The sequence below is a fragment of the Plecotus auritus genome, assembly GCF_963455305.1.
Source record: "Plecotus auritus genome assembly, chromosome: X".
NCBI lineage: Eukaryota > Metazoa > Chordata > Mammalia > Chiroptera > Vespertilionidae > Plecotus > Plecotus auritus.
Window position 1 is genome coordinate 89,995,379 of NC_137784.1, and position 25,827 is coordinate 90,021,205.

Sequence of the window (25,827 nt, forward strand, 5' to 3'; positions counted from 1 at the left end):
ATCTCCTCAAGGAAGGGAAACAAAGAAAATATAAACAAATGGGACTACATCAAACAAAGAAGTTTTTGCACAGCAAAGAAACCATAACAAAATGAAGACAATCTACTGACTGGGAGAACATATTTACCAATGCTACATTTGATAAGGTGTTTTTCCTCACAATTCTTTATTGGGGTGACATTGGTCAACAAGAACATATAGGTTTCAGGTGTGGGTTTCTATGTTACAAGATCTGTATATTCCACCGTGTGCCCACCACCCAAAGTCAAATCTTCTCCTCACCATATATTATGACCCCCTTCTCCCTCATGCTCTTCCCTCTGGCAATCACCACACTGCTGTTTGTGTTCATGAGTTTCAGTTTTATATCCCATATAAGTGAAATCATATAGTTCTAAGCTTTTTCTGACTGACTTATTTCACTTAGCATAATGTTCTCAAGGTCCATCTATGTTGTTGTGAATGGAGCTATTTCATCCTTTCTTATGGCTGAGTAGTATTCCATTGTGATATGTACCACATCTTCTTTATCCAGTCCTCTATCGTATGGCACTTTGGTGTTTTCCATGTCTTGGCCACTGAGAATAATGCTGCAATGAACATAGGGGTGCATATATCTTTGGGAATACATAATTTCGAGGGTTTTTTTTTGGGTATATACCCAGGAGAGGGATTGCTGGGTCTTATGGTAGCTCTATTCTTAATGTTTTGAGGAACCACCAGGAATTCACAAATATATCACTATTAAACAACACATCCCTAAGTAACAAGTGGGTCAAAGAATAAATCATAAGGGAAAAAATAAAGTACCTTGAAATGAATTAAAATGAAATACAACGTATACTGAAACATATGGAATTCAGCTAATGCAATGCTCAAAGAAAATTTATAGCTATAAGCAACTATACTATCAAAGAAAAAAATCTCCAATGAATAACTAAATATCCACCTGGAAAAACTAGGAAAATATGAGAAAACTAAACACAAAGAAGGTAAAAGGAAAAGAATAATAAATATTAAAGTTGATATAAATAGACAATAGAAAAACCATAGAGAAAACAAAAAAAAAACAAAAATCAAATATGTGAAAAGACTAAAAAAACTGACAAACTTTTAGCTATGGTGAGTAAGGAAAAATTTGAGAATATTCAAATTTCTAAAAGCACTAAAAAAAGAAGGGATATAACTACCAACTTCCAGAAATAAAAAGGATTAATAATATGAACAATTGTATGCTGTGATAGTCAAGTTTATGTGTCAACTGGACCGGATCATGGGGTGCCCAGATATTTGGTTAAATATTAATTCTGGGTGTGTATGTGAGGATATTTCTTTATGAGATTAACATTTTAATTGATAAACTGAGTAAAGCAGATTGTCCTTCCCAATGTGGATAGGCCTCATTCAACTTGCTGAAGGCCTGAATAGGATAAAAGGCTGAGTATGAAAGAATCTATCTGCCAGTCTTCAAGTTGGGACATCAGTCTTTTGTCTTTGAATTCAGACTTGAACTGAATCTTATACCATTGACTTTCCTGATTCTCAGGAACTTAAATTTGGATTGGAACTATACCATAAACTTTCCTGGGTCTGAATTTCTCAGCCTTTTTAATTGCATGAGCCAATTGTCTATAGTAAACTGATTTTTGACAAGGGTGTTAAGGCCATTTAGTGTGGATAGGATTGTCTTTTCAATAAAACAATCCTATACTGTTGGGATAACTGAATAGACACATGCAAAATTTAATTTATTTTTCAATTATAGTTGATACTCAATATTATTTTATATTAATTTCAGGTGTACAGTATAGTAGTTAGACATTTAAATAATTTATAAAGTGATCCCCCCAATAATTCTAGAACTCATCTGGCACCATACATAGTTATTACAATATTATTGGCAATACTCCATATGCTGTACTTTACATCCCAATGACTATTTTGTCACTACTAATGTACACTTCTTCACCCCTTCACCTTTTTTCAACCAGGCTCCCAAACCCCCTCCTATAAAACAACCATCAGTCTATTATCTGTATTGATGAGTCTGTTTTTGTTCTGTTTGTTCATTTTGTTCTTTTGATTCCACATATAAGTGAAATAATATGGAATTTGTCTTTCTCTGACTTATTTCTCTTAGCACAATAGTCCATCCATGTTGCCACAAATGGTAAGATTTCATTATTTTTATGGTTGAGTAATATTCCATTGTATTTATGTACCACTCTTCTTTAGCCACTCATCTGTTGATGGACACTTGTGGTGATTCCATAGCTTAGATATTGTAAATAATGCTGTGATGAACACAGGAATGCATCTATCTTTTCAAATCAGTGTTTTGGATTTCTTTGGATAAATACTCAAAAATGAAGTTGCTGGGTCATAAGGTATTTCCATTTTTAATTTTTTATTGATATTTAGAGAGAGGGGGAAGGAGAGGGATAGAGAGATAGAAACATTGATGAGAGAGGAAAGTCATCTATTGGCTGCCTCCTGCATGGCCCCCAGGCTGCCTCCTGCATGGCCTCTACTGGGAATTGAGCCTACAAGTTGGGCATGTTTGCTGACTGGGAATTGATCTGGCAACCTCTTGGTTCCTGGGTTGATGCTCAACCACTGAGCCACACTGAATGGATGGACCCATTTTTAATTTTTTAAGGAACATCCATACCATAGTGGCTATACCAATTTGCAATTTTACCAACAGTGTACAACAGTTCCCTTTCCTTCACATTCTCACCAACACTAGTTTATATTTATTTATGTATTTATTTATGATAGCCATTCTGACATCTGTGAGGTTTAATTTGCATTTCCCTAATGATTAGTGACATTGAGCATCTTTTCATATGTCCTCTTTGGAGAAGTGTCTATTCAGGTATTCTGCCCATTTTTTAAAATTGATTTCAGAGAGAAAGGAAGAGGGAGAGAGAGATAGAAACATCAATGATGAGAGAGAATCATTGATCGGCTGCCTCCTGTACTCCCCACACTGGGGATGGAGCCCGCAACCCAGGCATGTGTCCTGAGCAGGAATCGAACCGTAACCTCCTGGATTATAGGTTGATGCTCAACCTCTAAGCCATGCTGGCTGGGTATTCTGCCCATTTTTTTAATGGGATTGTTTGTGTTTTTTTGGTGTTGAGTTGTCTGAGTTCTTTATAAATTTTTCATATTAACCCCGTATCTGATGCATCATTGATGAATATCTTCTCCCATTCAGTAAGTTGGCTTTTTGTTTTGTAGGTAGCTCACATGCAGCATTTAAACAATTAACTGAAAATGAATCATATACCTAAATCTAAGATCTGAAACCATAAAACCTTTGAATAAAAAATAGGGATAAATCTACACAGCCTCAGTTTCGGCAAAGGATTGTTGTACAAGAAACAGCCAAAAAAATAGATAAATTTGACTTTATCAAAGTTAAAAACTTCTATGTTTCAAAGGGCACTACCAAGAAAATGAAAAGAGAAGCCAAAAAATGGAAGAAAATGTTTGGAAATCATATATTTGATAAGGAATTTTGTATCTAAAATATGTAGAACTCATAACTCAACAGTAAAAAGGCAAATAACCAAATAAAAATGTGTAAAGAACTTAGACTTTTCTACAAAGAAGATATATAAATGGCCAATAAGCACATGAATAGATGTGGCATGTCATTAGTCATCAGGCAAATGCAAATCAAATACCAATGGGATAACTTTCACTATGATGACTGTAAGTCACATAGTAACAGATATTGATGAGGATATAGAGAAATCAGAACTTTCATACACTGCTGTAAGTAAGGTAAAATGGAGCAGCCACTTTGGAAAACAGTTTAACAGTTCTTCAAATAGTAAATAAAATAGAGTTACTAATAGAGTTATTATATAATCCAGCAATTCTAGTTCTAAGTATATACCAAAGAGAATTGAAAACGTATTCATATAAAAACTTGTACATGAATGCTCATAGAAGCAGTATTTATAATAACCAAAAGTTGTAAGCCACCTACATGTCCATTAAGTGATGAGTGGATAAACAAAATATGGTTATATCCGTTCTAAAAATATTATTTGGCCATAAAAAGAAAGAAGTACTAATACATGCAACAACTTGGACAAAACTTTAAAACATTATGCTAAGTGGAGGAAGTCAGGCAAAAAAAAATCACATAATATATGATTCAATTTGTCTGAAATGTTCAGAATAGGCAAATATATAGAGCCAGAAAGTAGATCAGTGGTTATTTATGGCTGAGAAAGAGGTGACACTTGGAAGATCATAGCTAGAGGGTATATGGTTGCTTTTTAAGGTAAAGAAAAAAAGTTCTAAAATTTATTGTAGTGATTGTTGCACATATCTATTGGATATATAAAAACTATGACTGAATACTTTAAGTGGGCAATTTGTATACCAAATACAAATTATATCTCAATGAAGCTGTTTTAAGATGCAAGTTAAATAGACATTGAAGATATTAAAAAACACAAATTATTTTTTAAAGATTACTTTTACAGTTTACATTCAATATTATTTTGTATTAGTTTCAAGTGTACAGTATAGTGGTTAGACAATAATATACTTTAGAAAGTTTCCCTCTTGATATTTCCAGTACCCACCTGCACCATACATAGTTATTACCATATTATTGATTATATTCCCTATACTGTAATTTACATCCCCATGATTATTTTGTAAGTACCAATTTGTACTTCTCAGTCCCTTCATCTTTTTAACCCAGTTCCCCTCTGGAGGCTTTCAGGAAGTGCCAAGTCAGTCACTGCCTGAGGCCACCTCGTAGGAGCTACAGAGCTATCTGCAGATGGCTGCTACTTGTATTGGACTTGGAAGTGCCCAGGTGAAGCCAAGCTGTGAAGTAAGGCAGGCTGGTATTAGTGCTGGGTTTTGGGCCTCTTCTTGATAGGTATGGTCAACATGGATGCCAGCTGCTGCTTGTTCGAGAGATTTTAGGAAAGTCTGAATCCTTGAGCCAAGACAGGCCATTCATATAGAAAAGCTGTAGCAAAAAACTTGGGTAAGGCTGCAAATTACATGGGCAGGGCCTCAGGGAATCACCACAGTGGAGCAAACAGTGTGAGCCAAGCTGTTGGAAACTCAGATATGGCTGTCAGTCAGCTCTGTCATGGGGGAGGTCCCAGCACAGGTACAATGTCCCCTGGGAGCACCTGCATCTGGGAGAAAGCTGACCCCAAATCTCTGCCCAGAGGCCAGACAATCCAGTTCCTCCCCATATGTCTCTAGATCCCCCAAAGCCACTATCCCAGCACTGGAGCTCAGAGGGAGCAAATCTAAGTCAGTGTACTGGCCCTTTAATAGGAATTGCCTGGGTCCCCAGCAACCTTTGTGTCACTCAGCCACAATCCCCACTGTTGTTTTTTAATGTATTTTTATTGATTTCAGAGAGGAAGGGAGAGGGAGAGAGAGATAGAAACATCAATGATGAGAGAGAATCATTGATTGGCTGCCTCCTGCATGCCCCCTACTGGGTATTGAGCCCGCAACCTGGGCATGTGCCCTTGACCGGAATTGAACCTGGGACCCTTCAGTCCACAGGCCGAAGCTCTATCGACTGAACCAAACCAGCTAGGGCTCCCCACTGGTTTTTCTTAAGGATTTTTGCATCTATGTTCATCAATGGTATGGGCCTATAATTTTCTTTCTTTGTAGTGTCTTTATCTGGTTTTGGAATTAGGATATTTCTGACCTCATAAAATGAATTTGGGAGTCTTCTCTCCTCTTGAATTTTTTGAAATAGTTTGAGAAGGATAAGTGTTAGTTATTCTCTCAGTCTTCAATAAAATTCACCTGTGAGTCCATCTGGTCCAGGACTTTTGCTTTTGGAAGTTTATTTTTATTACTGGTTCAGTTTCATTAGTTGTCATCAGTCTGCTCAGATTTTCTGTTCTTGATTCAGTTTGGGAGATTGTATGTTTCTAGGAATTTATCCATTTCTTCCAGATTGTCCAATTTTTGGTCTATAGTTGTTCAAAATATTTTGTATAATCCTTTGTATATCTGTGGTATCAGTTGTTACTTGCTTTATTTTATTTATAGTTTTATTTATTTGGGTCCTCTCTCTTTTTTTTTATGAATCTGCTTAAAGGTTTATCAATTGTTTATCTTTTAAAACAACCAGCTCTTGGTCTCACTGACATTTTTTAAGACTTTTTTTATTTTTTCAGCTCTGATCTTTATTATTTCATTTCTTCTACTCATTGAGCTTTGTTTGTTGTTCTACTTCTAGTTCCTTGAAATTTAAAGTTAGATTGCTTTTTTGAGATTTTTCTTGTTTCTTGAGGTAGGCTTGTAATTCTATGAACTTTCCTCTTAAGACTGCTTTCACTGTGTCCCATAGATTTTGGCTTGTTGTGTTCTCATTTTCATTTGTTTTGAGGTATCTTTTCATTTTTTCCTTGATCTCATTGTTAACCCATTTATTCTTTAGTAACATGTTAATTAGCCTCCATGTCTTTGTTATTTGTGTGTGTGTGTGTGTGTGTGTGTGTGTGTGTGTGTGTGTGTGTGTGAGAGAGAGAGAGAGAGAGAGAGAGAGAGAGAGAGAGAGAGAGAGAGAGATTGATTTCTAGTTTCATACCATTATGGCCAGAGAAGAAGATTGTTATGATTTAAATCTTCTTAAATTTACTGAGACTTGTTTTGGGTCCTAATATGTGTTCTATCCTAAAAAATGTTTCTATATGCATTTGAAAATAATATATAGCTTGCTGCATTGGGGTGAAATGCTCTGAAGATATAAATTAAATCCATCTGATCTAGTGTTCTATTTAAGGCTATTGTTCTCTTACTGATTTTCTGTTTGGGAGATCTTTCAATTTATGTCAATGGGGGTGTTAAAACCCCTTACTATAATTCTATTTTTCCCTTTATGTCCATCAGGATTTGCTTTATATATTTAGGTACTCTTATATTGGGTGCATAAGTGTTTATGATGGTTATATTCTCTTGTTGGATTGACCCCTTTTTATCATTATGTAGTGTCCTTCTTTGTATCTTATTATAGCCTTTGTTTTAAAGCCTATCTTATCTAGTGTAAGTATTGAAACACTAGCTTTTTTTCATTCCATTTTCATGAAATATCTTTTTCCTTCTCTTAACTTTTAGTCTGTGTGTTTCTTTCATTCTGAAGTAGGTCTGTTATAGATTCAAATTAAACTTCTAGATACTTACTAATCTTTCATTGTCCATGATACATAGCTTCTCATGGATTCAAATCCATGAGAACAAAAACCTGGTCTGTCATGCTAACCATTATATTTTCTCACCTAGCACAGCATCTAGTACATAGTAATATTAGCTTGGAAAAATTTTGTTGAGTGAATGAATGGATGAATGAATGAACAAATGAAATTTGGGAATGCCATTTAATCTCTCTGAGCTCTTGTTTCCTAATATGAAAAGTAGCATCAATAATTTCATTGTAATAATATATATGTAAAGTACTTAGCACATTGCTTAAAGCATAGCAGGCAATCAATAAAAGTAATTTTTCTTCATTTCTCCTTTCTTCATTTTTTTCTTTATTGATTAAGGTATTATATATGTGTCCTTATCCCCCCACCCCTCACTCCCTCACTCATGCCTTCACGCCCCCCCCCCCCCGCCACGGTGTCTGTGTCCATTGGTTATGCTTATATGCATGCACACAAGTCCTTTGGTTGATTTCCCCCCCTTACCCCCACCCTCCCCTACCTTCCCTCTGAGGTTTGATGTTCTGATCGATGCTTCTCTGTCTCTGGATCTGTTTTTATTCATCAGTTTATGTTGTTCATTATATTCCACAAATGAGTGAAATCATGTGATATTTATCTTTCTCCGACTGGCTTATTTCGCTTAGCATAATGCTTTCCAGTTCCATCCAAATAGTAAGAATTCCTTCTTTTTTTACCGCAGCATAGTATTCCATTGTGTAGATGCATCACAGTTTTTTAATCCACTCATCTGCTGATGAGCACTTAGGCTGTTTCCAAATCTTAGCTATGGTTAATTGTGCCGCTATGAACCTAGGGGTGCATATATCCTTTCTGATTGATGTTTCTAGTTTCTTGGGATATATTCCTAGAAGTGGGATCACTGAGTAAAATGGGAGTTCCATTTTTAGTTTCCTTTCTCCTTTCTTTTGCTTCATTCTGACCACTGACCTGGATATATGTCCATTTTCTATAATGACTTTATTCTAGCAAGTCATCAACTGCCTGTAATGATTGATATTACCTTAACTTAACTATCAGGGTAAGTCAAGAGCAATTTTATGGATGGAAAAACCTTCAAGATCCTAAACTATAACTCTGAAAGGAAGGTTTTTCAGACTACAGAACAAAGGTAGAAGAAATATTTTGGGCTTTGGTATAATGCTTCTCAGAACCTACAGTGTTTCTGCATATTTCCAATTGTTCAGAAGTAAGCTTTGTCCCAGCTTTTTTTTTTTTTTCTCCCAGGGATGAGCCCCAAAGCTCTTCTGTACACAGGTCATGCATTACGGTTGTTGGGATCACCAGCTCTGGAAAGTATTAAAGCTTAGAATTTTCACACTTTTTAAGCCAATGCTCCAATTTCAAATTGAACCAACTAAAGCTTTCATGAGTGAGCCTGAACGGTGAACTTTAGAGAAATTAATCTGCCTCTCATTTAAAATGTGAATTCTAGCTCCAGCTGTGCTGAAACATACCTTGGGCCAATGTTTTAACTTCTCTAATCCTCCATTCTCATAAGCCTCATAAAAAAGATTTGTAAATGTCCATCAAGAAGGAAGTGGATAAAGAAAATGTGACACTTTCATACATGGAATATTGAATAACAGTTAAAAGGAATGATCTAGATCTCAAAACAATGCTGAATAAAAAAAGCCAGGAAGCATGATATATTTGAAAACAAATTAAAACATACAAAAATAATACTACATGTTTTTATGTGTGTAGAAATACCAAAAATGGTCTGAAAGGAAAATCAGCAAACTGGTAATAGTTCTTACCTCTAAGGGGAGATTCACAAGGATGTGTCCCAGATTGGGAGGAGATCATCAGCTTTCTCTGTAACATTCTATATTAAATAAAAAATAAAAAATTCTAATTTTCTTTACTTTCTAAATAATTTTTTAAAATAAAAATATTCTTCTAAAAATGGAGAGTGTTAGAATAAGTAGTCCCTAAGTTCCCTGTGAACTCCAAAATTCTATGCCTGCAAGCTGAAAGGAAAAATTCAGTAATGGAAGTTTGCAGCAGCCTCTCAAAATTCTATTGGAATGGAGCTTCACACTATTCTCGAAATAAACAGTTTATGTTAAAATGGCCCTGAGATAGGGAGATGAACAAGTGACCTCCAGGAGCTTACTTTGGCTAAATTTTGTCCTGGAAGATCAGGGCAGATCACATTTAAGATCTAGTTCAAGACTGAGGGTCTGTGACAAAGCAAGTGAAGATGGATTCAGTTCTCTTAAATGATTCCTTGTTTTCTGGGCTCCTGCATGAACTATGTTTTGCTTTCAAAATAGGAGTTGGAGATCAAAAGTGCTTGACTGCCAGATGATCTACTACAGAGAGGTTGAGTCTTGAATATTTCTCACTATAGAACACTTAACCTTTGACAGGAAAATCAAGGAAAAATGTTTTCCCTGCAGAATTTTCTCCCCCTGCTTACTTTTCTTTTATGGAAACTGCTGTTACTAATAGAAGCTGCTTTAAGCAGAATTGCTTTTTCTTTGATGGGTAGACAAAGGCTTATCTGAAATTAAAAGCACCAGACATCTGATTACCATGTATTGTGGCAAAAAGACAAAAGAACTAGTTGGCAAATACTTTCACTCCTCTTTCCTTTCTGTGTTTCTATCTCTTTTAGGTCAGCAATGCATGGCTGTTAGATACACCCAACCCTGAATACTGGATGCCTTATCTTTCCCTTTATACCCACTACATTTGCTACACTCATTCCTGCCTCTAACCTACAGTTATCCCAGTGGTTAGATGCATTTGGAATACTTATCCCTTCTCCTCTGAGCCTATGTCCAGCTCCTCCTTTTAAAAGCCGTCCCTGACCACCTTTGTGCACACTGGCCTCTCCTCTCTATTCTATGCATATCGGCTGTACCATATAGAACAACCTCATGTTATACTGCTTTGAATTCTCTCACCATTTAAATGATGTTAATCTTCTTTCCTCATCATTCCATTTCATAAACAGGCCTGGGAATTGGCTGGATGGGTGATAGTAGCCAAGAGTAGTGGTCTGCTAGGGCCCAGATGTTCACACAATTTTTCTTCACTCCAAGTTTTTAATTCCCACTTAGAGTGAAAATGTTAGGTTAATGTGTGGGTGGAGGAAACTGAGTAAATGAACAAAGTTAATAAATACATAAATTTGAGAAAGAAAAGCCCTTTAAGATTCCTATGAATCATTTTCTAAGAACTTGGTAGCAATCTATCACTTATAGATTCATTCATCAATAAATACTTTGGGTAGGTTTTATTTAAGAAATGAATTTAGCTGTTGACTGGTTCTGCTACCTTTTTCATAGCCTGAAAACCACTCTATTGGATAAATTAGAGATTTTTTCAAAAGCTTATAAACACCAAACCCATTTTTCTAATACACAGAAGCTCAAAAGATCCCTAGGGTTCAGTCTATTTGATAAATAATCTGCATCTTTTGTTTCTAAAGAGAAGAAACCGATTGGCCCAGCTGATTTTTTTTTTACATTAGCTTTGTAAGTCAGGGAAAATTTTATCATCACTCTTCTTACTGTAGTTAGCCTGATGTCAGCCTGAAATTGAAGTTTGGCATTATGGACCCCAAGTCACAGATCAGTAAACAGGCACTAATCATGAATATCTCTAATATCTTCCTCTAAGGGTTATTGAGAAGATTAGGTAAGGTAGTACATTTTCAGCACTTAGCACAGAGCCTACAACATAGTAAACATTCAACAAAATGCAAGCAATTTATACCATTATATCTCCAAAACTCAGGCCTATTTTTCACTTTCATTACGACACATTCCTTTCCACCATTTTGATGGAAGATTTCTATGGAAGAATCCCAGGGCAATTTCACTGACCAATGCCTCCTGATTTGCCTGGCAGTGTGTCAGCTTCTCAGCAGGCCTGATAACTTCTGCCCTTTTGAATTCTACTTAGCCATTCTAGTGGATCATTAGAGCTAATACATGTATGGTCCTGTGGCACAACATTTTGTGTTAAACAATACAGGACATTTTAAAGAGTATTCATTGGCCCAAATATTTCTATGCCCAAGTGTATATTAGTCAGTGAGCTTCCATAACAAAATATTATAGACTGGGCGGCTTAAACAACAGGAGTTTATTTCTCACAGTTCTGAAGAATGGAAGTCCAATATCAAGGTGCTGGCTGATTCCATGCCTGGTGAGGGCCCTCTTCCTGGTTTGCAGACAACCTCCTTGCTGTGTCCTCATATGTTCTCACTCTGGTGTCTCTTTATAAGGACACTAGTCACATCGTGAGGACCACCCTCATGACCTAATTTAACTCTAATTTAATCTTCTAAAGGCCCCATCTCCAAATAGCATCACATTGAACTTAGGGTTTAATTATATGAATTGGGGGAGGGGGGCACAAAATTCAGGCAATAGACCCAAGCTACTAATTTACGTTCAGAATCAAGTAAATGGCAAACACATTCTTATAGTTTTTCAGGCCAAAAAACTTTGAGGCATTTAGTAATTAGGAATCCTATTTGCATATAGGGGGTCCAGGTTTGACTTCTGGCGTGGGACTACTGGCCTGGTAGAGAGGCCCTGGAGTATAGTGGTTTGAATTCAGACTCTCTAACAGAAGAAGTTTCTGAGTTTGAAACAAGGCTTTGCTACTTACCAGTTGCAAGACTTGAAAGAAATTAATTACCTTCTTTGTAAGGGTAATCATCTGAAAAATGTAGTTAATACCACACACACACACACACACACACACACACACACACCTTACTGGGTTGTGGTAAGGATTAAATGAGTTAAGAAAGCAAAGTGCTTAATAAGTCTTAGCTATTATTTTCTACTAGAATATAAGCTCCATGAAGGCAGGGAATTTTGTTTGCTTTGTTCACTGCCACGTCCCAAGCACACAGAACAGTATCTGGTACATAGAAGGTGCTCAGTCAATATCTGTTGAATAAATGAATGAATATTTAATTCCTCTTATTTTTTCACACCTCATAGTCAATCCATCAGTTCTATTTTCAAAATATTTCTAGAATCTGATCAGTTTTCATTGCCTTCTCAGGTACCATCTGGTCAATAGCCTCTATCTCCTTTCACCTGAATGATCACAACAGCATCCTACGTGACCTTGTGGTTTCTTTCCTTTACCCCACGAAACCTGCCTCGCCCCTCCCCATCCAGAATTTTTCTTCAAACAGCACTCAAAATGATTCTTTTTAAACATAAGTTAGATCACATTTCTCCTCTGCTAAAAACCCTCCTCTGACTCCCAGCTGATTCATAGGAAAGGGCAAGAATGATCTGCTCTTAGCTATCTCTCTGATCTCATCTGTTACTTTGCCACTTTGCTTGTTGTGTTTCAGTCACACTGGAATACTAGTAGCATTTTTAAAAACACACATGCCAATTACATACTCTGGCTCAGGATCCTTTCACTTGCTGTCCCTTCTGCCAGGAATGTTCTCCCAGATACACCCTTAGTTCATTTCCACACTTCCTTCAGATCTCTGCTTAAATATTGGACTTAAAGAGACTATTCCTGATGATATAATATAAAACAGCATTCCACCCCCTAAAAGTCCCCCACCACCTTACTCTCTTAGGTTTTCTCCATAGCATTTATCGCCAACTGAAATATTTGTTATTTGTTTATTAACCATTGTCTGTCTCACCTCATCAAAAATACCTTCTCCTCCAGGACAGGTACTTTGGTGGTTTTGCTCACTGCTTTTTCCCCAGTGCCTGGAATATTTTGATTCTTCAATAATTATTTATTGAATGAATGAATCAATACATGATCTTAAAAAAGTAATATCAATCACTAGTGTCTTTTTACTCTAAGAAACAACTTATATTCTATGATAACCTCATTCCAGGACAAGTTATATTTGGCTTTAATTCTTGGAGAGTGGAAAAAATAAAATTTTACCTGATAAAATCAGTTTGGTAGGCAAACTACAGAAAAAAAAAACTTGGAGCTCATGGGGGAAATATTAACTAAAGCCCTTGGGGATCACAATTTGGTAGTACAATTGCTTTATTGTGTGGCTACACTCTTCCAAGCTAAGAGACTGGTGGTGAGTCCTGAGTGCCCGCTGGCTGCATTTAAAAATCATTCTGAAGAGTCTATTCAATACTTTTATTAAATAACATATTTCAAAAGGTTCAAACTGTTAACAATGTCTTTTTTGGCAGAGGAAGATGGGAGCAAGAGAAGGGAAAAATAGACTTTTACTTTGATATAATTCTGTATTTTTAATGTTTTTACACAGAGCAATCATTATCTTTTTAAAGAAAAATGCCTTCTTTATTCTGATTTTTTTCCTTTGTGTGGTAGCACCTTGAAAAATAACAATTGATGAAAACTTTCCTATTTAAAAAAATTAATATTCTGCTCTGGCTGGTGTGGCTCAGTTGGTTGAGCATTGTCCTGTGTACTAAAAGGTCACTGGTTAGATTCTTGGTCTGGGCACATGCTCTAATTTTGGATCTGATCCCGTTCAGGGTGCATGCAGGAGACAACAGATTGATGTTTTTCCCTTACATAGATCTCTCTCTCTCTCTCTCTCTCTCTCTCTCTTCATCTCTAAAAAAATCAATAAAAGCATATGTTAAAAATTAACATTACAACTTGAAAAAAATTTACAGTGGGCAAGTGTAGGAAAATAAAAGAAACCTAAAGCTATTTACAAAGTTACTGAAGCTTTGGATTTTTTTAATTTTTGAACTTCCAGTTTCAAATAAAATGTTTGATTCACAAATCTTTTTTAGGGATGTGAATTTATGCTCTGGAGTGGAGGGAATTTAAAAATTAGGAAGACTCTATTTTTCCCATCTGTGTTAAATCCATATAATCAGATAAGTCACAATGAGGTTTGAGGTGGGGGGAGGGGGGCGGGAATGCTGTGCTTTACAAACCACAGGTCCACCAGAACTTGCTGAGCCACTTCTTAATGTGTTTTTTTTTTAAATAAATCTTTATTGTTGAGAGTATTATAGATGTCACTCCTCTTATCCCCTTGCAACCCCCCTCGAGGTTCCTGCCTCTGCCCTAGGCTTTAACCACCCTATTGTCTGTGTCCATGGACAATGCATATATGAATATAAGTTCTTTGGTTATTTCTTATGGTTTTACATATACAAGGAGCAACACTAAGTTGCCAGAGTAAATGATTCAGGGAATAGGCTCCAGCCTCTTAGTTTCTAGCCCAAATTATAACCTAAGGACTGGGAAGGAGGGGCAAGGCAGTTTCCCTGAACTTAGGTTTTTGGGGTGAGAATGGGTAAAGCAAGTGGGAATCAGCTTTTCTAACCCTGACCTCAGCCTAATGCTACTTCCTAGAGGTCCAGGAAATGTCTTCAAATAGCAGACATCCCAATAGCTACATCATAATGCTCTGTGTCACCACTTTCTCTACTAATTGACACACTGTTTCCTGGGTCCAGTGCCCATGAAGTATGTTTCTGCTCTTCTCAGTAGCTCCTCTCCCATTGTACACCTATGCATAACATTCATTCTTTCTTTTTCTCTCTGGTTGCCTAGATTATGGCATTAAAAAGACAAACAAACCAACTTTAAACCAATTAGAATTGAAGCAGCCTGCTGTTTGATTTTCAATGTAGAGCTCACTAGAGAGTTGAGGTATAAGGGGCTCCACCACTTTCACCATATTTCCATACTGTTAGACTCTCTTGACAGGGTCTTTTCAAAATTTCAAAAAATTGGACAGGTACTCTGCACATCTTGAAAGCATAAAAAGGTGAACAGACAACATGCTTTATACACTCTTTCATTTTTTAAAAATATAATTAAAGTTGGGAGCAGGCAATCAATCAGAATGTCTATGTGTAGCATTTTGGAATCAGGAAGAAATTGGAAACAACCATTGCGACTTCATTCTAAGAAAGTTGAATACAGGAAGAATAATTAAAGAGAAGAGCCTTTCTACTCTGTCCAGTTGTCCCTCCTACCTCAAAGAGTCAAGTGGGAGACAATTGTTCCTAGACCCCTGAAAACAGAGCATGTTGATGGCTGCCCCCTGTCCCGTAAGCCTTGAGAAAGACCGTGGGATAATTATGTGGCCATTCATGAGAGAGAGAGAGAAAGGGAGAGAGAGAGACTATTACTAGTTAAACATTGGGCTAGGTGCTGGGTATACAATGGTGAGCAAAACCAGATATGATCACTGTTTTCTGGAGCTTCTGATCTCATGGGTGAGATAGACGTTAATCAAATAATTACTCAAATGAGTATATGATTATAACCTGAGATAAATATTCTGAAGGAAAGAAACAGTTCTAAGAAAGTGTACACTATAATGGGAAGTTAATGAAAACCTCCAAGAAGAAATATTGCTTATACAGTAGGTCCTTGGGTTACGCTGGAGATCCGTTCCTATGGCACTACGTAATGCCATCTTTGCTGTAAGTCAGAACCCCCCTACATAAGTACCTACATCACTCAAAGTCACATGGAGCGCATACACAGCAGTAATGAAGTGAAACAGTAAAAAAAAAAAAAAAAATTAAAAGAAAGATAACAATTCCTGACCTTTACTTGTGATAAATTTATACCAATAAAAGAGAAATATGCAAATTGACTGTACCTCGCGACACCCACCAGACAATAAGGAGTGAGTATGCAAATTAACCCAACAAAGATGGGGGGTTAATTTGCATATGTGGATGAGGAGCGAAGACTGAAGACTGAAGACTGAAAACTGAAGAGGCTTGGCTTCTCCGCTGTGGCCAGAGTGGAGAAACCTCAAGGCTTGGCCTCTCTGCTGCGGCCGGAGCGAAGGCCTGGGTCCCTGGTGCCAGCAGCCAGGGGAAGGAAGGCCTATTGCATGAATCTTCATGCAACGGGCCTCTAGTAAATAATAAAAAACATAAAGCACATATGTACATATGTTGAAATGATGGGACATTTTTTTTATAAATAAATGGGAGATGGTGATGTAACCACGAAATGATGTACATCGAGTCTGATATAACTTGAGGACTGCCTGTACTGAAATTTGAAGGTCAGTTGGAGTTAAGTGACTGATCAGAAAAGAAGAGCAGGTCCAAGGTGCTATGAAGGACTAGAAATGAGGCCAGAGTGGCTGGAGTCCAGAGAGCAAGGGAGTGGTGGGAGATGAAACTGGAAAGTTCAATGGGAGTGCTATTGGATTTGGGGTAGGACAATTCTACAATGGGGATGGGGGCTGCTAATTTGCTTATGTAAAGTTTCAGGAAGTTTAGCCTCTGTAGTTCATCCATTAAATGCCAAACTGTCCTCTTGGTATTTAGGAAAGCCAAAAAGTCGCTAAATTTCCAAATACGGTCCAGTTTAGAATCACTAAATTCAATGTCTTTTTGGCCATTTAAGGATTTTGTGTTTGGTCCTACAAACAAAGGGGAAACAATGAGAAAAAGCTTAATCCTAGGAAGAAAGTGATCCAATTTATATTCTGAAAAGACAATTCTGTAAAAGCATATTACTAAGTAAAAGAAGCCAAGTGAAAAGGCTACAGCAGTATGATTCCAACTATATAACATGCTGGAAAAGAAAAAAGCACACCATGGATACAGTAAAAATATCAGTGCTTGCCTGAGATCAGTGGTGGAGAGGCATGAATCAGTGGAGCACAGAGGATTTTTAGGGCAGTATAACTACTCTGTATGATACACAAAAAGTGTATCATATGATAGATAAATGTCATTATACATTTGTCCAAACTTATAGATTGTACAACACCAAGAGTGAACCCTAGTTTAAACTATGGACTTTGGATGATTTTGATGTGCCACTGTAGGTTCATCAATTGTAACAAATGTACCACTCTGGTGGGGATGTTGATAGTAGGGAAGGGGCAGTGTGTGTAGGGACAGAAGGTATATGGGAACTCTCTGTATCTTCCCCTCAATTTTGCTGTGAATCTATAACTGCTCTACAAAATAAATTATATTTTACAAAAAAAAAAAAAAAAAAAGCCCAGAACGATCACTGTCAGAGTATTGAAGGTAGGAGATGAAATTTAATTCAGATATCCTGTTGGAAATAAAAAAGAGGAAGTAGACCCCTTAAAGAACAAACAAAATAGATCGTTCTGGCTGCAAATGTTTGTGTTTTTTTTTCCCAGAGACCCTCCCTGACAAAGTTGTTTTTAGATTGCAAAGGTTTTCTGGGATGGGGAGTGGGTGGAATAGATAACTGGGCAAGCTTTCACTAGGTATTAATCATACAGTTTAAATGCATTTGTAATAGCAACTATTTATTGAGCATTTAATATATGTACATCATTTTATTTTATTCTTTGTAATAACCCTGTAAGGTGTGCATGATATTCCTCTATTACAGATGAGAAAATGTAGCACCAGAGAAGTTTAATGACTTTTCCAGTATTACATAGCTGGTAAGTGGTAGATCCAGTAATCCATAAGATCTCTTTGACCCCAGAGCCCATGCTCTTAACCACAGTGCTAGAGGTTTTATTATCAACATAGTATCTTAGCAGAGTACAGAGATCAAAGGGCATGTGAGGAAGGCAGAAAAGCCTGGCTGGAGCACAGGAACCTTTGCTGTGAAGCCATTTGAATAGCTGGAAACCAGCATGAAGACCCTGGTGCTTGGGAGTGGGAGAGTAGGAATCAGAAGTCAGTGAAGAGCGATGGAAACATGGTGAAGATAAACGTGCCTTCTTAAAATTTGCCAGGAGCAAGTCCTGCTAGAGTCATTTCTCCTTGGAACTGCAATGTCATTTTGAAAGAGGCCTTTTGGAAATTCAGGAAGGGGTGAGATAGACATTAAAGCTGAATCATAAGGTAAAGCTGAAGCATTTGGGGCTTACACTACACATTCAAAGAAGATTGGTGCTATTCTATGTGACTCAAGTTCAGTTTGCAGAAGATGCCCACATACACAGGGTCCCTCTACATTTTAAAGTAAACAACTTCATTCAATACATATTTACAGAGCTCTCTCACTATGGAATGTAGCAGTAAGCATCACAATGGATACAAACATGACTGCAACATAAATCCATCTTCAGTGGCTTAAAGTCTAATGGAGGAGACAGAAATAAAACCAAATATAATCAAAGGAGACACAAATAAAACACCAGAAGAGTGCAGAGCACAAATGCTTGCTTTCACCTTGGAGGTGGAGGCGGGGGGGGGGAGGGTAAAGGAAGGCCTTGTGGTGAAGACAGCATTTGAGCTGGCCAGACCTAAAGGGTAAGGTTTTTCTATGCAGGTGATTCTCAAAATGCATTCTTTTGAATAATAGCATCAACATCGCTTTGGGAATTTGTTACTTTCAAATCTCAGGCTCACTTGGACCTATTGAATCAGAAACTCTTGGGTGAAGCCCAACAATCTGTGTTGTAACTAGCTTTCACGTTTGAGAATGACTTCCTTAGGCAAAGAAGGGGAGACATAGTAGCTCAAGAAAACAGTACAAGCAAAATTGCATTGGGATTAATCTTGGTGATGCCTCTGTGCACTGATAAAGAACTGGATGGGACTGGAGGGTAGAGTGAATGGGTGAGGGTGGCAGGAAAGTGACTGGGGTCATATTGGGAGGCTTTCTATTGGACTTTTATGTGGACTTTTTATTTCAAGTAGTAGGTGACACAGCAATGTTCAAAAAGGAGAAAAACATGGAAACCAGGAGATTAGTTAAGAGGCTACTATTCTTATCCAGTCCAGTGGTTCTTGGCCAGGATGCACATTAAAATCATCCAGGGAGCTTGTCAATATCACCAATGCCAGGGCCCCTCTCCTGGACCTTCAGATTTAGTTGGTATCATGGGTGACCCAACATTGGTATGCTTCAGAAGTTTCACAGGTGATTCTCTAATGCAGCCAGGGTTGAGAACCCTCGTTTTAAGAGAAGGACAAAACACATCTATAAGTGGCTGGGAAGGAACAGGGAGTGACACTGTTGTAAACTGGTCTCTTCGCCACAGTTGGGTTGTAGCAAAGGACCCATGCAGAAGTGGGGCTCTTATTCTTCATATAGGCTGAGACACTTTCCTAACAGTTTGTGAACAACTTCAGCAGCTCAGGATGAACCTTTGCTACAAAATTGGAGTTCACTGATATAATTTAGAGCACCTTCCCAAAGCCATTGCATACATATACCTAGACAAAGCCCACCCCAAATCCCTGTGTCTCCCCCAACATCCACCATGGAGTTGCCAGGGAAATGGATATGCCTTGGAAAGGGAAGGAGTGGTGTTCAAAGCCTGAATGCAAGTTCCCATATCTGCTTCCCTCAGAAGCCCTCATTGGCAAATGTGCCACTTGCTCTCCATGCCTGCCTCTGCAGCTTCTGTAGGCCCATCAGGATGCTCCCACACTAGCAGAAGGAGAAGAGAGGGAGAAGCTCACCAGCATGCAAACTATGATGATCTATAACTGAAGGAGAGTATATGAGGTGTACATCACAGGGAAGTAGAGGGATATGGCAGGTCACTCAGATACTTAAAATCCAGCCAGCTATGTGGCTGATTAGACTGCAACAAAGGCATGGTGGCTTCTAGAATCACTCAGCTTTGTAACAATTACAACAATAAACAACAATATTAGTAGCCAGGCATTATGCTTAGAGGCTTGTTTCTATTGTCTTATTTAATTGTTACACCAATCTAATGAGACAGGCACTATTGGCATCTCATTTTTACAGAGGAGAAAACTGAGGTTCAGAGAGGTTAAGGAATTTACCCAAAGTCACACAGCCAGTATGTATGACTGGACCCTAAGCCAGGTCTGGTCTGATTCCAAAATGTGAGCTGTTAATCAGCCAGCTGCAGTTAGTTAAACGGAAAACCACCCCAAATTCTGGAGTGAGTGGAACTTGTATGGGATGTATGGATGGATATTAGACAGAGGCCAGGTAACAGAAGGACTGGTTGAGGAGTTTGGGTTTGGTTCTAGAGGCACTGGATAGCCATCGAGACATTAGGACATAATTATTGGCATTAGCAAACAAACTCTGATAATAAATATTATGTGTCAAATGGGTCTAGAGATGCAGAAAGACAGAAAGAACTGACTAGATAATTTGTAGGGGACATTGAAAAATTAAAATGAAGGACCTCTTGTTAAAAATTATTAAGACTTTCAAGATGGTGACAGCAGAGTGTTAAACCAAGTGTGAGTCCCTGCGAGACTGCACAGGTAGCATGCCCATGAAGCCAGCCCTGGTGATAGAAATAGAGACAAAAACATATTGAGTGGTGGAAGATAAGGTTGAGTATTGGGTTAGTGATGGGGCTAGAAATAAAAGGACAGATGAAAGCCTCATTAAGAAAGTAGAATCAACAGGATTTTATTAATGTTCCTCTCTCTTTCATCTCCTATTTTCAGTGACAACTCTGAAATGAAGTCTGGGTGACTAAATGGAAGGATCAGGAAGAAAAGATAATTTGAGGGAATAATAAATTTGCTTTGGAAATCTATGTAGTTCCACTTGCATGTTTGGTGTTTATATGAGTATGAATATTATTAATTTACTAGAGGCCTGGTGTACAAAATTCGTGCATGGGGTGGGGGGGTTTCCCTCAGCCCAGCCTGCACCCTCTCCAATCCAGGACTCCTCGGGGGATGTCCGACTGCTGGTTTAGGCCCGATCCCACAGGGATCCAGCAGTCGGACATCCCTCTCACAATCTGGGGCTGCTGTCTCCTAACCGCTCACCTGCCTGCCTGCCTGATTGCCCCCAAACAGCTCCCCTGCCGGCCTGATTGATGCCTAACTGCTCCCCTGCTGGCCTGATCACCCACAACTGCCCTCCCCTGCCGCGACCAGCCTCCTCTGCCAGAAACCGCCTCCTCTGCGCGAGGTGGTGGAGACACCGGGACCGGCCTCCTCTGCACTGTGTGGAGCCGCAGGACCCCCAGGCCTCATTGTCTGGAGGGGCCCCACCTCCACTGTGCACTTGGCCATCTTGTGATGGCCATCTTGTGACAACATGAGGGCGTGACGCCACCTAGGCTATTATTAGTATAGATACTAGATGCTGTCCCAGAAGTGACTTGGTCTCTCCCTTAGCCATGAAGCTATGTTTTACTTCCTCTCTGAGAGAGATTTATTGAAAGTTTGTTCCTAGGAGCTAGAGGCATGCAAAGTGTACTCTCATCCAATCTGCTTTCTTTGGACAAGAAAGGGATTTCTTATATGGGTTAGAGTTAGAGAGCACACAACAATGACTTCTTCCATGCCTAAGAGTATGTGAGGATCCTGAAGGTTATTTCAGGTGTGAGAGGGGCAGGCAGTATAACAGATTCATTACCTTGACTTATAGCTTTCCCTATATTCGTTGGTCCATTTCCCCCTAATCTTTTGCTTAGAACACAGGGGAACTCTGGGTAATCTTATTCTAAGATAAGAGCCTTGGAATGGTTCCACAGTAGGTAGTCTTGCTCTCCAACCAGGTCGCTCTGACAAAGGGATAGCCTGAACCCAAAGGAATCAAAGAAGTTTTAGTTCCAGTACAGCGTGGCAGGTCTGCTTGTTAATAAGTACTAGGACAGCTCCATAGTAAAGAACCAGAATGAAGGAGGCCACTCATCATGATCTAATCATCTGGGTGATAGGGAGATCTTAGGGGAGAGGAATTTCACCAAATAGCTACTCCGTGTCCTACTATTCATTCTCTACTTGTCTTCTGTCTCATAAAGTATCCAGCTCTTCTCTAAATGGCACCTGACAAAGAAAGTAGGCCCTCCACTCTACCAAAGATGAAACCCACCATATACATGCTCATAGCTTAGTTACCCTGGTAAGGAGGGTCTGGGTTATACATATGTGGGGAGATGAGTGCCTTAGTGGACAATATGAATGGCATTAGTCCATTTCCTCCCTGATCCTCAACCTGCAGGGTCCTTGACCTGCCACAGACCTCATCAATACTTATAATTACAAATAAAAGATAAAATATTGATAGATCTTCATGCAGAAGTAACTTATTTTTGCTCAGACCCTACTGTATTTTAGAAACATAGAAAGTGGCTTTGGAGACAGAAAGTTCCCAATTGTCACTTACTAGCTATGTGACCTTTAACCAGGTGCTTAACTTCTTTGAGCTTCATTCTTTTATTCATAACAATAACTACTTAATAAAGTTACTATGAAGATTAAATAAGTTAATACATGTAAAACACTTATAACAGTATCTGGCACATATTAAATGTTTGATAAATGGGAGAGTCACCATAATCTTAATCATGATAGAAACTAAGTGATTCAGGCATGTAGGCAGTGCAGTCATCATAAGCATAGTGTCTGACTGCCAGTCAATAACCCTGGCTTATTCACATCATTAAAATGCTTTCTCATGCCTTCTGATCTGGATGCTTTACTGTTGTCTTGTTCTTTCAAATGTCCAAATGCCATTACAAGGTGGGTGAGCTGGGATCAGACTTTACAGAAGAATGTCACAGCCACAAGGTGGATAACTTTGAGTTTGGACAACTAATCACCAGGGGTCTTGTTCATTACCTTGGGTGTCTCTGCTCCTGCAGAAGAGGACTAGCTGCCACTCATTAGGTTTGACTTGGGGCTAATTTAAGAAGTCAGATTCCGGGGTGCGGCAAAACAAGAAGGTAATGTTTGTCTTCAATTCAGTCTTATTTTTCCTTGTGGGGCCTTGCTCCCCTGCCTGCCCCCATGTACCCAATATTTTCATTAAATTCATGGCTACTTAGGGATCCTTAACATGGTCATCCTCAGGGCTATTTCTCCTAGGAAACTCTGTCAGCCATAGACCTTTTCTAAATTCCCTTTGTCATCTTCACAGCTTGACTATTCAGGGAGCCAAACTCTCAGGACTCTGCTCAGCCTTGAATATAATAACTTGCTTTGGATCTGGGTGTTAATGCCAAGTTTTACTCACAATTCAGGAAGGGCCTTGTATGCCGCAAAAGAAGGAGCAGAAAATGAACTCTGACTCAGCAGGGTAAAGGGGAGACATTTTAGAGCCGAATTCTTTATTGCCCCCCAATCCAAGCCCTGGTGCATATGGCTGTAACACTGGGTAAAACTTATGGCCTTCTCTATGGCCCCATCTACCCCTTAGAGAGGTCTTACTCTAGGGGATAGGATATTACAGTAGTTCACAGAACAGGCTCCGGAGCCAGACTGCCTGGTCAAATCTCAGCTCTCCTACTTATTAGCTTGTGACCTTGGGCAAATTACTTCATCTTTCTGTGCCTTGGGTTTCTCATCTGTAACATGGGCTTAACAATTATAAATACTGCATAGGGTTGTTACGGGAATAATAGATCAATTACTGTGTATATAGTGCCTAGAATAGCACATGGTGATCATTACATAAATGTTTATGATATAAATGTGTACTCTGAGATGCCTGTACCCAAACTTCCTGCCTGAGACAGGGCCAGCCAAACACCCACTTCCCTCAGAGGAGAGTATGAGGAGTGTACAGGTTGAAAATGGAGTGGTCTTAATTCTCTACATCAGGGACATGCCACCTCCACCTCCAAATTTGACAAGGGCAAAAGAAAGACTATATCTAAGGAGGCTATGTCGGGGAAAGGATGATTCCATTATCAGCTAGGATGCAGCTGCCTTTGGGAAATCTTCATCATAGAAAGCACCCTAATTTCTCTTTGCATTTATCAGGGCTTAATCCCCTTGCCTGAAATTGTTGCTTGCAACACCACGGTATCTAAACTGCCTCTGCCTAAACAAGTAGGAATGTATCTAATTTGGTGGGTGTGAAACCCAGCAACCACTCAAGGAAGGTGAAAGTGGCAGGGCTCTGGGGGATATGCATATATTTTTATAATGAAAAGGTTACAGGCATCATAATGACTGTGACTTGGAAAGAGTCATCTGATGCTGCTGCCTCTTTTTAGCAGAGACAGGCTCTATGAAAAGGGCTTACTCCTGCTGGTCGGAGGCTCACAGAATCTCAAGGAGCAAAGACTGTTACTCATGTCAACCTCACTTTGATTGTGCTGAGCTCTTCACCATAGCCTTTAGCCTGCCAGTGGGGGCCTTCTACCATGGGGGCTAAATCTTCCACTGCCATCATATCCGTGAGCTGGCAGTAAGGAAGGGAGTAGAGCCAGATGGGTGGCCAAAAGGAAGGAAGTTTGAAAGAGCAACCCAGAAAGTGTGGGAAATCTCAGTAGGTCACACAACCCAAAAAGACAGTTTATCAGCTGCCTCCAGGGTCCCAACTATGCCTCCCTGAACTGCACATTTTGCATTATATCCAAGTCAGCACCTGGTTAAACATTTGGGGATTGCTATTGTTTTCCTGCACATCAATCATTTTGTGACAGTATCAGACTTTATATGAAATAAGGCACAGGCTCATATAAGTATTGGTGAGTTTGTCAGTAAAATGATCAAATATTGCAATTTTGTGTGATTCCACCTGGCATTTCTTGGCTATGCCTCACAGTACCCTGTGTGAAACTGGGTATGTAGCAGGTAGATGTCAAGCCCATTTTTTGTTTAAGTTGCAGGCAACCAGAGTCTCACAATTCTGTTTGCTTTCACATACAGAGGTAATTCAGGATAATATCATCTCTCATTGACCAATTGTTTCAGATTGTTCTGGATTTTATTTGGGCCCTTTCTATAGTCCATTTTTATTTAATCCTTAGAACAACCTCATGAGGCAGGTGGTTTTATTTCCTTTTCCAATGTGAGTCTGTGCTCAGAGATGTTAAATGGCAAGTCTAAGTTCACACAGCTGCTGGGGAGCAGAGATTTGCAACAGGTCTGGCCTCGTTCACTATTTGCATTTCTTTCTGATGATCTGTTTTGAGGGTTTTCCTTGACCTCTTGCTGTATTTTCACCTTCTAATGATTAAGGGCAATTGAGGGGTTCATTCAGCCCTACAATCCTAATAAGCTCAAGCAACTTGCCTCAGTCATTTGTGCATAATGTTTCCCAGATACTCCAAACAGCTTCCAATCACAAAGAGAGACTGCTGTGTACTACCCAGACGATGGAAAACTCTAATTATTAAGTGAGTCAGGACAGTGTTTAATCAGGTGGTTGCAGGGTGGCTTGCCACACATTAATGATTAACCCACCTCCTATAGTAGTAGTTATAGTTCTTTGCCTGGTGCTAGAAATTAATCATGTATATACTAGTAGAACATATACATAGATTACAGAAGATTTTGTGTTTATATGGTCTTGTCTTTGTAGAAACTGTCAGGGTCACTAAACTCTATCAGTATCTTTAAACAAAAACAATTTCGATGTCAACAGAGCCCTTGGAGATCTTGTAATCAGAATTTCTCTCCATTTTATAACTGAGGAAACTGAGGCTGCATTGGAAAGTGCTTTGCTCCAGGTAAAGGCTAGTTTAGACAGAATCAGAACCCAATCTTTCAACAATAAAGATTTTTTTAAAATTAAAAAAAAACCACACACACACACCCCCCAAAGGACCCAATCTTAGATGTCTCACTACTTATATTCCCTTCACTATTTCCTGCTTCTTTCAGCACTATTATCCTTGGTTTGCAGGTACTCAGATAAATATTTATTGAGCACCTGTTGTGTGCCATATTTTAAGCCAGAGATGTTAGGTGACCTTCTAAGGGCCACACTATGAGCAAATGTCAGGCCCACTCTC

The 25,827-nt window shown here is 38.8% G+C and overlaps 1 protein-coding gene across 3 annotated transcripts in view; it reads right to left on the reverse strand.

Annotated features, from left to right (window-relative positions):
* The window catches only part of TRPC5 (transient receptor potential cation channel subfamily C member 5), a 397,050-nt gene that overhangs the window by 240,857 nt on the left and 130,366 nt on the right, over positions 1-25,827 (reverse strand). Inside the window, exon 1 of one of the 3 annotated variants that reach the window (XM_080653345.1) lies at positions 9,002-9,047. The exons of the other annotated variants lie outside the window; for them this stretch is intronic. The gene's annotated coding sequence lies outside the window, so the exon portion shown is untranslated. Of the gene's footprint in view, positions 1-9,001; positions 9,048-25,827 lie in introns of those variants that run through there. 3 annotated transcript variants of the gene reach the window in all.